At 35.3% G+C, this 11,924-nt stretch overlaps 1 pseudogene; it reads right to left on the bottom strand.

Moving 5' to 3' along the window:
* Positions 1-2,507: 2,507 nt before the first annotated feature.
* LOC104654933 lies at positions 2,508-4,086 on the bottom strand (annotated as a pseudogene).
* Between the last annotated feature and the right edge of the window lie 7,838 nt (positions 4,087-11,924).

Below are 11,924 nucleotides of genomic sequence, written 5' to 3'. Positions count from 1 at the left end.
AAAGTCCTTTGAGGATACAGACCATATTGTAAATTATCCAACATAGCAGTTAGAATTTATTAAATGTCAAATAAGTAATTAGTAATCAATTCATGGGCCAAATGAAGATCCTTAAATTTTCCTTCTGGAAAATTAAATAGCAGATTGAAAAGATTTTTCCACCCCTAATTCAAAGGTGTTAACAAAAAACATTTCTAGATTCCTAGTTTTTTTGCATTGTGATTGACCATAGCACTGCCAGAATCAAAATATGAAACAAGTGCTTCCTGTTCAACAATACTCTTTATAGACAAGTTTATTATAGCAAAAGTAATGCGAATTAGGTAATAAGTATCTCTATTAATATATAATGAGCAATATTTAACTGAAGTTTTCCACAATGATACTTATAAACCCTATGTTAACAGATAATTTCCCATAAAGTATTTTAGTGTATTCACATATGAGACTATTGAAGACAAATAAAAAATTATTATAAAATCTGGAAAAAATGTCAAAAATGTAAATAAATAAATAAAAAGATACATATTTTACATAACAAACAACATTGTTTCCAAAATACATGAATGAATTTGGACAGTGAGATGTTTGCTATTCATTGGGAAGAGTGCTTTATAGTTAGAGTTAACATTAATACCATAGGGTTTAAGAATATTCTGCTATTCAATATGCTGATATTCAGTCTTCTACCAACATGAGAAATTGTTGAAAACAGACTGGAATTCAACTTCCTGGTAATAGCCTTCCATTTCTAATTAAAGCACATTAGAAGATCAAATATTATAAATAAATGCACTGTGCATTTTATCTTAAATATTCTTTTAAAAATTAACATAAAATGAGAAACTTGATATTGATTATTTTTACATATTGTTTTTGTTTTATTTTTTGTTTTACGCTGACTTTCAGAAATGAAAGTTAAACCCAGGGTGGAAGAGTCTTACTGGGAGGTGGAGGATGGCTTTTACCAAATCATAATAAAAAACCTACCTAATCACTGAAATTTAGTAAAGTTTCTCTCGTCTATTCTCAAACTATACTATTACCTGAGATAATTAACTGTATAATATCATTTGCATATTCAGCCCATGGCTATTTAAAAAGCTATTTCCGTCATTATGTGACTTTTCCATTTGTTTTAACACAAATTCCAAAGGCAGCTTTAAAATTACTAGGAATTGTTCTTTATAATTGTGAGTTTGTTTATAGAAAAAGGGATTTTAAAATTTTTATTCAGAAAATAAACTTCTCAGAAACTGAGAATTTATTGGAAGAAACAGAGAATTTATCATCACTCCCACTTTGAAATATTCCAGGAATTCTTATCAGATGATAGAAATGGCAATTAAGTGAGCTGGGCCTGGACTGATAACGATGGGGAATAGTTGAAAATATCAGCTGTTTCACCTGCTTTTAATCAAGTTTTCTCCGGTCTTGAATTCCTGAGTCTATTTTCCAGGTAATGACTGTGTTGTGGAGTTCTGTCCTCTTCCTCCACTAATATCCAACTTTAATACATCTACATCATAATCATCTTGAGTTAGTTGCTCAAAATGAATTTAGACCCAGACAACTGAAATAAGTTTTCATTTCCTGATCGTTGTTAGGTGAGAAGATCCTGACCTAATACCAGCAACTTCTTTTCTTCTAACTTGTTTTTATTGTCTTACTTACTTCCATTTTGTGTGTAAAAGATATTCCATACACCAAAGTTGTCTAGCATTCTAGTTAAATATTCATAAAGAATGCACATGAACAAAATATCCCAAATTGACTTGTGTTGCTTTCTTGTTACTAATTAGATTCTAACCAATTGAAGTAATTACATAATATACTAAGTCAGATGAGTTAAGCGCTGCTTCAGAATTGCACATTGCTTTTATGAAAGCTTATTTTTGTTTTTAATCTACATAGAAATAAGGTTGCCAGATTGAGTAAACAAAAATATAGGACACCTAGATAAATTTGAATTTCAGACAAATAAATATGTTTTATATGTCCCAAACATTGTATATCTCATTTTTGTTGTCTAAACATTTTTATTTAAAACAAATAGTTGCACCAAGCAAGAGCTTACTTTGCCCACTCCAAATTAAAACAGAGCACAATAGGGACAAAACTTATTTGACAGGACCATTACAATATGTGAACACCCTCCTACTCACTGTGGTTGAGGTAACTTTACTCATATGCAGCTGTTCTCACACAAAATATTAACCCCAAACTATTAATGTTGCACAAAAGGAAGTGGTCTTGATTCTGTACGTGGAGCAGCATGTTCTATAAGTGCTGAAAGGTGGGAGAAGCACAAACACAACCCACTTTTTAAAAAACATACTTCAAAGTAGAATTTTCTATTCCCTCCGTTCTCCAGTAAAAAAGTAGTGCTGGGATCTGGCACCCAGATTCAGTTTTTGTCCTGACCATTTACAAAGTGTTCCCCCATATGACTTGCATCATTAGGGTTATGGATAATAATAGTTCATTCACTTTGAAGAAAATTGTGTCTAGTCCTTCCTCCTCTTCTTGCCATCATGCTCATATTCTATGGGGCGGCTGCTATCTGAGGGTCTTTTAGAGCCACCATGCTGTTTCGCTTCTTCCAAAAACTTGTCCAAACCAAAAGGATCTTCCCCATACTGAACTGATCCTTCTCGGCCTCTCTGCCTACAACCTGAACCAGAAAACTCCTTGTTGGGAACAAATCTGTTGGTCTTTATTCTTGCTTCTAGGTCAACGCCGTATACGTCCTTGTCCAGATTTTTACTGGGCCTATAAATACTGTGGGCCATATCTTTACCACCTCTCCAGGCTTGATCACAACTATTACAAATTTCATCTTCTCCACCTGCAAATCCACAGTCCATACCCTTGGATTGGTTGATGAGTCTTTGGTCATACTGACCTTCATTGGAAGTTCAAGGATTATGAACACCAAGAGCAATGACTTCACTGATATCCCCATTTTCACTTCTCTGAAGTTTCAACCTTTTATCAGGAGCTGCCCTGGAAAGATTCCAGTCATGCTGTCTCTCTTGTGGCCTGTCATGCCGGATTTCATCCCTCTCACGTGCTTCCCTATCCTCTTTTTCCACATGAGCTTTGATCCCAGCTCTTTGCTCCCTGGCTTTCTAAGCCACTTCTCTAAGTTTCTCTTCATGTTTTCTCTTTTCTTTCTGAGCCATTTTTCTCTCTACTTGGGCACGCATTTCCACAGCTTCACAAGCCTTCTGGTCAGCAATGTAGAGGGCTTCGGCCAGTTTGGCAACATTTTCATTTACCTGTACTGTCTGTAGTCCTCTTCCATCGGCAGCCAGACGTTTGTCTAATGGAATTGTGTAACCCTTTGCATTTTTCCAGTTAGAAATACAAGGAGGAAACTTGCACTCTTGTTGTTCCTTTACAGTCATCTTTCAGCTAGGAGAATGAATGACAGGTACAGGAGAAGAAGGTGGTTCCCGGGGAATTTTCTTATTAATCTTGAATCTTGGAGGCTCCGTTGGATCTTTCTGCACTTCTACCATCCGACTAACCCTCTGTTTAGCTCCAGAGTTGAAAGCCACTCCTTGCTGAGATGGTGTGTATCATATACTGAGCAGGAGTCAGTTTGTCAGCTGCCCGAACTGGCATGACAGCAGCGACCTTCTGTGATACAGCTTTTTATAAGGCTACTCTTTCTGTTATCTCTTTTATAGCTTCTTCATCGGGCCTTTGCAAGTCTGGATCATTTGCATTCATAACATCCTTTGAAACCAGGACAGTGTATTTGCTATAAATGACCTCGTCTTTTGACTGTCCTTGTCGAGTGATTACATCATGTTTAATTTTTCTTTTAGAATCCACCGGAATGGCCAGCGCATTAGACATTTTTTTTCTTTCGTCCCATATCCAGTGGATACTGAGCCACATGGATCCCTGGAAAAGCACTTCCATCTCCAAAATCCTCTAATAACCGAGGTATCCAGCCTTTCCAGTATCCGTAAGGGGAAGGCTCTCTTCTGGAAGAGACAAATGAAGTCTGCCATGATCTCTGGGATCTTGTCTTTTCTTCAGCCTCAAGCTGGTCCTGAAATAACTGAGTAGGTGCAGGTACTTTTATCTGGCAACGCTATATAAGAAGCACCTCAATTTGTCAAAGAAATACGTTTTTGAAGTTTTCAAACCCAGTGCCACTTGTCTAAAGCAAATGTTTAAGTCCACATTGTGAAGAGCATAATTAATCCATTTAAACAACTTCTTAACATTATGAAGCTGGTGGTTTAAATTTTCTTCTAAGTTGTTATTTTAAAGTTTTCTGGGCCTAATTATTCATATTTATTTGACAAATCCTGTGTTCTGGTGAAAGCTAGAAATGACAAAAATCTAAAGCACTTTTCAAGTTAAATCTCTGACCTTAGGGTAAACTAGTCAAGTAGTCGCTATTAATAAGACTGTTAACTTAAAAATGTTCATTAGATAATCTAAAAGCAAGCAGACATAACAACAGATGCCCAGATGGCTAGGGCAGGGGTCTAGGGAAGGTGCATATGCAAAATTGTTACCAAGAAAAAAAAACATAAACAAAATAGTAGAAACTTTACATAGTGATGCAGACTTAATATTCAAATGTTCAAAATGCCACCTTCCTACAATATTGAACTTATTACATCTCAGCCCAATAGAATAATCATTCTTATACTGTTCATCCATAAGCATAAAATATTAATAATAGTCATTTATGAATTACAAAAGCGCAGTGGACCTAACATATATTGACTGGGCGCTGATTTCATTAGATTAATCAAGTATTTGATATCTTAAAAGACCCTAGTGGCCCAAACACAAAGATTCTGAATGCTATGTCAGTGTGTAGAAAACCCACAGGAGTAATTAAGATACTGTTCACAAATTTGGTATGGACAAATTCCATATACTGGATTTGACAGCCAAGCAGCAGCAATACTGAAATCATTTATAAATGAGAAAAGGACAGTTTTAGCAAGGAAACTCATAGCTTTATTTCATTTATAAAACTAGATATAAATTATAAACAATAGATTTACAAACTGAATCCAAAATAATATTCAAAAATATACTATGCCCAAGTTGGGCTTATCTTGGGAATACAAATACGCTTTTAGCATTGAAAATATATTAAAATTACATGACTAGATTAAAGGAAAAAATCCACAAGGTCATCTAAGAAATGCAGAAATGTTATAAAATTCAACATCTCTTGTGTACAGTAACAATAGAAAACTAAGAAGAGAGGCATCTGCTTAGCCTGAAAAAAGATAGGTATCAAAGTATATCACAAATATCCTCTTAGTAGCAAGACATTAAATGTGTTCCCTTCAAAATCTGAAATAAATTAAGGATTGCAAACAATTGCTACTTTTATTGAGGATCCTTTCCAGTATAGTAAGAAAAACAAATTAAATTAAAGGCATAAATATTTGAAGAATATTTAAAAGAAGAAAATGGTTACTATTCATAGATGACATGACTGACCACATAAAATATCCAAAATTATCTACAGACAAATTTATAGAAATAATGAGAATTCAGTATGGTGGCTTGCCATAAGATTCCTATTCAAAAACAGGTGGTATCTCAGTACATAAGGAATAAACAAACAATGGTTAAAGCAGAGGGTGAAAGAAAAGAGGGAGAGCAAGAGACTATTTACGATAATGGAAACAAAGTGTGTAGAAATATGAGTATAGAAAATGTAAACCTTATTGAAAGATATTAAAGATCTAAAGAAACAGAGGGGTATTCTGTGTTCAAGAATATAAAGACCCAATATGTTAAAAGTGTGTATATGTGTATGCGTGTGTATATATGTGTGTGTATATATATATATTCTTCTCAGTTTCTACCACTGCCCCTTTTATTACCCTAGCCTAATCCACCAGCATTTTCACATTTTTTCTAATTTTCTCCCAGCTGGTCTCCATACTTCTACCCATAGCCTCGGAACATGTCAATCTTGTGCTCAAAATTCCTCAGTAGATTCACGTTTCACCAAATAAATGCTAAAATCCTTAAAATTGCCTGCAAGATGCTAGAGGAACTGGCCCCACAATTACCTGTCAATCACATCTCCTGTCACTCTCTTCTCATTCACTTTGCTCCTAACATAATGACTTCCTAGCTATTCCTCAAACACACCAGTATCCTTCCTGCTCTAGCTGTTTCCTCTACATCGCTAAAGCCTTCATCTAGTTCATGTCCTTGCTAAAATTATTTCTCAGAAAAGTTGATGTAGTTTAGATATTTGTCCTTACCCAAATCTCATGTTGAAATGTAATCCCCGGCCCGGCGCGGTGGCTCAAGCCTGTAATCCCAGCACTTTGGGAGGCCGAGACGGGCGGATCACGAGATCGAGACCATCCTGGCTAACACGGTGAAACCCCGTCTCTACTAAAAAATACAAAAGAAAAAACTAGCCGGGCGAGGTAGCGGGCGCCTGTAGTCCCAGCTACTCCGGGAGGCTGAGGCAGGAGAATGGCGTGAACCCAGGAGGCGGAGCTTGCAGTGAGCTGAGATCGGGCCACTGCACTCCAGCCTGGGGGACAGAGCGAGACTCCATCTCAAAAAAAAAAAAAAAAAAAAAAAAAAAAAAAAAAAAAGAAATGTAATCCCCAGTGTTGGAAGTGGGGCTTGGTGGGAAGTGTTTGGATCATCCAGTGGATCGCCCGTGAATGGCTTGAGCATCCCCTTGGTGTTAAGTGAGCTCTCACTCTGAGTTCACAAGAGATCTGGTAGTTAAAAAGTATGTGACATCTACCCCCAACCTCACCCATTCCACTTTCTTCCTCACAAGAGCTCCTGCTCTGGCCATGTGATATGCCTGTTCCCTCTTTACCTTCCGCCATGCTTAGAAGCTTCCTTAGGCCTCCCCAGAAACAGATGTCAGTACTATGATTACTGTACAGCCTGCAGAACCATGGACCAATTAAACTGGTTTTCTTTAAAAAATACTCAATCTCAGGTATTTCTTTATAGCAATGCAAGAATGGCTTACTATAAAAGACAACCCTGACTGTTATATTGAAAATTTCAACTGGTTCTCTGCTGTGGGAGTCCTATCTCACTTTATTTTTCTCAATGACATTTGTTACCTTCTTATGTACTATATAATTCACTTATTTATTATGTTTATTTTCAGTCTCTACCCTATTTGAACTTAATCTTCATGAGGGCAGGGATTTTTTTTATTATTGTTATATCTACAGCATAATTAGCAGTTCCTGGAACATATGCATGGCAGACATACCCGACAGCAATAACTTAAATGAAGGATACTGAGAATGACTCTGCATTTTAGACATACCTCATAGCCATAACTTAAGCATCCCCTGAGAATGTGGATGTATCTAAACTATATAAACTTCAGACTTTTTACAAATGGTAGAAAACTGCATCTTTTTACAAATGATTTTCCTGTCTAGGCTGTCACCACTGGACTGCCTTATATGTAAGTTCTTTGATAAACCTTACGTCTCATTCTCTGGCTCTGGGGCTCTTCTTCAGTCTCTCAGACACAGCACCTTCTTATTAGAATCAATACAGGTCTGGCAGGATGAGATAGTAGGCATTCAAAGAATATTTGTTAAATGTGCAATAAATGAAATGCAATTTAGACTATAATGAGACAGGGATTAATAATAAAATCATTTTGTAATTATTATGTATACCTCCTAGAGTGGAAAAAAGTTAAGAAATATAACAATCTGGGGAGAATGTGAATCATCAGAAATTCATACAAATTGCTGCCAAGATTGCAAATTTGGACATTTTTTGGAAAACCTGTTGATATTATTTTGTAAAGTTACACATTCATGTGCCTTGCAAACCGATAAATCTACTTTATGTAGTAACCCTAGAAAAACTTATATATGTGCTTAAGACATATGCAAGAATATTCATAACAGTATGATTAATAATAACATATGGAAGCTACAAAGATGTACAATGAAAAAGGAATAAATTAATTAATAGTGTTATATTTACTCAATTAAATATGAGAAAGCAGTTAAAGTGAATGAAATACAACTATTTGTAAAAATATGGATGCATCTTAAGATGTTAAACAGAAAAGTCCTATAAGACTACGGAAGATATGAAACTATTTTTATAAATCTCAACAGAAATAATATTAGGCTATATTTGACTTTGACTTACATGCATATGTCAAAAAAGCTACATATATGTGTTTGTGTGTCTGTGAGCATGTGTGTGTGTGTTTGTGTGTGTGTATGTAAATAAATAACTACAGTCATTTTCTCTGGTGGAAAGGTAGGAGGATGGACATGCAAAGTGTATATGAGTAGATGAAAGTCATGTTAACGTTTTAGTTCTTGAGTTGGTTGATTGGTTTACCAATGTTTATTATTTATTTTTCTAACATATATTATAGATATATACACACATTGTAAATATATCAAATGTAATTTTTATATTTTTAAAAATATTTAAATATTTGTATATTTGAACAAAAAATAACAAAGGGAAAAGGAATTGCAAAATCTCATAGCACTGTTTCACTTTCTTTAAAAATAAGTTTGAGTATGTTAGTGATGTGGAACAATTGTTCATCAGCTTCCTTTTCAAAATTCTCAGAGATCTTTTGATCACTGATTAATCCCAAATTCTGTGGTTTGTAATATATTCTATTTAAAGTTTTCATCTTTCAAACTTCTTTAAGAAGTCTCAGTACATCTTTGCAATCCAAGTGTTTTATTTTTCGTGTTTCGCTTTGCTCTTTTTATCAGCTGAAATGACCTTCTGGAATTATTGTGGCATAGAGGAAAGAGGAAGAAGGAAAAAGTCACCTGAAGAAGCATTCTTTCTAACCAGCTCATCTATTCCGCGTCCTTACAAATAATTCAACTGTGTTTATTCTCAATCAAAACATTGCTATTATTAGAATGATGGATAGCCTGTTCTTTACAGTTGTATCATATTTCCTGATCCATGCCAATTGCCTAGCTGGAGCCATGAATATGGCCACAGTGATAGGTAGCTGTGAGGATTTTGTGAGAGGCATTTTCTTCTGCAGGGCAAACAAAATGCTTGGAATGGAGGATTAAAAAATAGTAAAGCTCATTTTCATTGCATTATGTATTTTGATGTATTTCTAATGTATTCCTTTTCAAAATATATCTTTGCTGGAGTAGAGGTAAAGACAGAATGAGCAACAGTTGCTGTTTTATGCACATCAAGTACCCATTTTTAAAACTCTTAAAAATGCAGCAAAGCAATTTAAAAAGAGCAAGTGGCACAGTTGCTTTTTTTAAAAAAATATGTTTTCTCTATAGCTACATTTACCAGACTCAAGATATGCAAGTGAAACAATATATGAATTTAATTTGACTATACCAAGTTTCTTTCAAAACTCTCTAATACAAAGATATTAAATCCATCTATTTATGCATTAAATCCAGATTTCTTAATACAGAGCCAACACTTCTTTCACAGTTATTCAACAGGATTGCATTTTGTATCAAGATATATTTCAGATGTTGAAAAGATTCCACTTTCAACAATACTTTGGAGAAACAACAGCTTTATTAATCATTAGTCAAACGTTTTCTTCCCTTTAAGTCCTCTCCTTGACTTTCTGTAGTAACTGAGAAATTTCCAAGTACGTGAGAATTTGCCTTGCCTATTGAAGTCAAATTATTTTATGTGTTTGAATTACAAATTGAAGGAGGCTATGGTTTTATTGACTCACTTTTGTGTTCAAATGCAGAAGTTTTTGAAATCATTCTGTGCTCATAGTCTGTGATTGCTCCTTCTGAGTACCCTTCTCCTCTTTTGAAGTCATTGTTTTATAAAGATGAAAAAAAGACATGTTCTATTAGCTAAATCAATATTGATATTCAGGAAAAAGATCTAAAATAATTTCTAAAGAACCATTCTTGCATAAAAATAAATCATCTTTGGTAATGTATTTTTTAAGATTTAGGCTTTTATGTTTATGCAAGACTGACTTCTTGCTAAGCCTTTACTCCAAGACATTTCACAATGAAGGTCCCCAGTGTTTGTCCTTGTCATTTTATAGGATTAATTTGATCCATTGTCATTCACCTGACTGCCTTGCACCTCTTGTTAGTGTGCAGTCCCTAACTAAGCCTGAGTATTTGTTCTTCAAACTTTCTAAAATGACTCTTCCGTTCACTCTCAGGATGTACCATTTATCATATCTTCAATGGCTGGGGAAAACATACTCTCTTTATGGGTTTTTCAAAACTCTGAAAAATCATTTGTTAAAGGAGGGATTTCAAAGGAAGTACTGTCTTTCTGGCTTAAAGTTTATGCTTTTTCATCACTTACCATAAAAGGAGCACATTTATAATCATATTTTTTAAAGAGGGTAAAGGAACGGAATTTTTTTTTTTTTTTTTTTTTTTTTTTTTTTTTTTTTTTTTTTGAGACGGAGTCTCGCTCTGTCGCCCAGGCTGAAGTGCAATGGCCGGATCTCAGCTCACTGCAAACTCCGCCCCCCGGGTTTACGCCATTCTCCTGCCTCAGCCTCCCAAGTAGCTGGGACTACAGGCGCCTGCCACCTCGCCCGGCTAGTTTTTTTTGTATTTTTTAGTAGAGACGGGGTTTCACCCTATTAGCCAGGATGGTCTCGATCTCCTGACCTCGTGATCCGCCCGTCTCGGCCTCCCAAAGTGCTGGGATTACAGGCTTGAGCCACCGCGCCCGGCAAGGAACGGAATTTTAATCTGAATGCTTAGAGGGAAGATGAGAGGCAGCAAGAAGACAAAAGCAAAATGGGAAAGCCAAAGCAGTAAGAAAGGAAAGAAACCTCAGAGACAAATCGAAGCAAAGAAATATGTGCATCATTACTCTCAGAGTATATGGATTTCTAACTAAAATATTAAGTCATTTGAAATGTTCCAAAAACATGAAAATCTGAAATTGATTCTCGCTCTTGAATTCAACGATTAGCATTTCATGAGCTTCTGCCCCCTCTTGGTGAATCTTTCCTTACTAACATTAGTTATCAAGACACTTGGCATTTTTTCACAGCATGCATGAGTCACAACACAGACACCCTTATCCTCAAAATAAATGGATATTGAACTTTGAATAAAACATGCCTCTTCTATCTTAATCTCAAATTTCTGAGTGTGCTCCTGTCTCTTAGTCTGTTGTCAGATTGCCTTCAAGTGATAGTTTATTCTTTTATGCATTCCAGACTGATGAAGGGTGAACCAAGGATTTCCTTGGGAAACATCTGTCCATAAATAGGAAAGGAGTGGGAAAGATGCACTGAGATTTTTATAGGGCCCCAAGTCAACTCTATTAGGCTAAATTTCTAAGAGGTGCTAGGTTCTTAGAAATTTCACGAAGATACTTGTCTGATGGTAATGCGATTAAATTTTCTAAAACGAAATGATTTTCACTTCACTGAAATGTGTCAATCAGAAAGCTTAGTTCAAAAAAGAGAAATATCTTAGTTAAGTAAGAAAATACTCCAGTTTGACTGTTTACTGGCTATAATAATATTCACAGGTCTTACATATCTGCTATCTTTTTCCCACCCAAGGAACTGCTACTTTGTAAGGTGTGGAGAATGGGTATTTTTATTCCATTATATAGATTAGAAAACTAAAACTGGGAGTCATTTGTTATGTCACAAAGAAAAAACTGATAGAATTTCAGTAGAAACTGTAGTCTTCTGATTTTCCATCCAGGACTATTTTATTTATCCATACAGTGTCATTGATTGAGTGCCTGTTACGTACCAAGTATTATTCTGGGTCCTGTGAATAACACTGTCCTGCCTTTCATCCTATTGCTAACTGTATACAAATGTATCAATGAGCAGTGTGTGTGTGTGTGTGTGTGTGTGTGTGTGTGTGTGTATAAATGTTACATATGTAAATTAAAATGCATTACTGGAAGACAAAAATAGTTCAAAT

Source organism: Rhinopithecus roxellana, chromosome 12, assembly GCF_007565055.1.
Source record: "Rhinopithecus roxellana isolate Shanxi Qingling chromosome 12, ASM756505v1, whole genome shotgun sequence".
NCBI classification, from domain to species: Eukaryota; Metazoa; Chordata; class Mammalia; order Primates; family Cercopithecidae; genus Rhinopithecus; species Rhinopithecus roxellana.
Note: the sequence above shows the minus strand (reverse complement) of the source record. Positions and strands in the feature narration are given on the sequence as shown.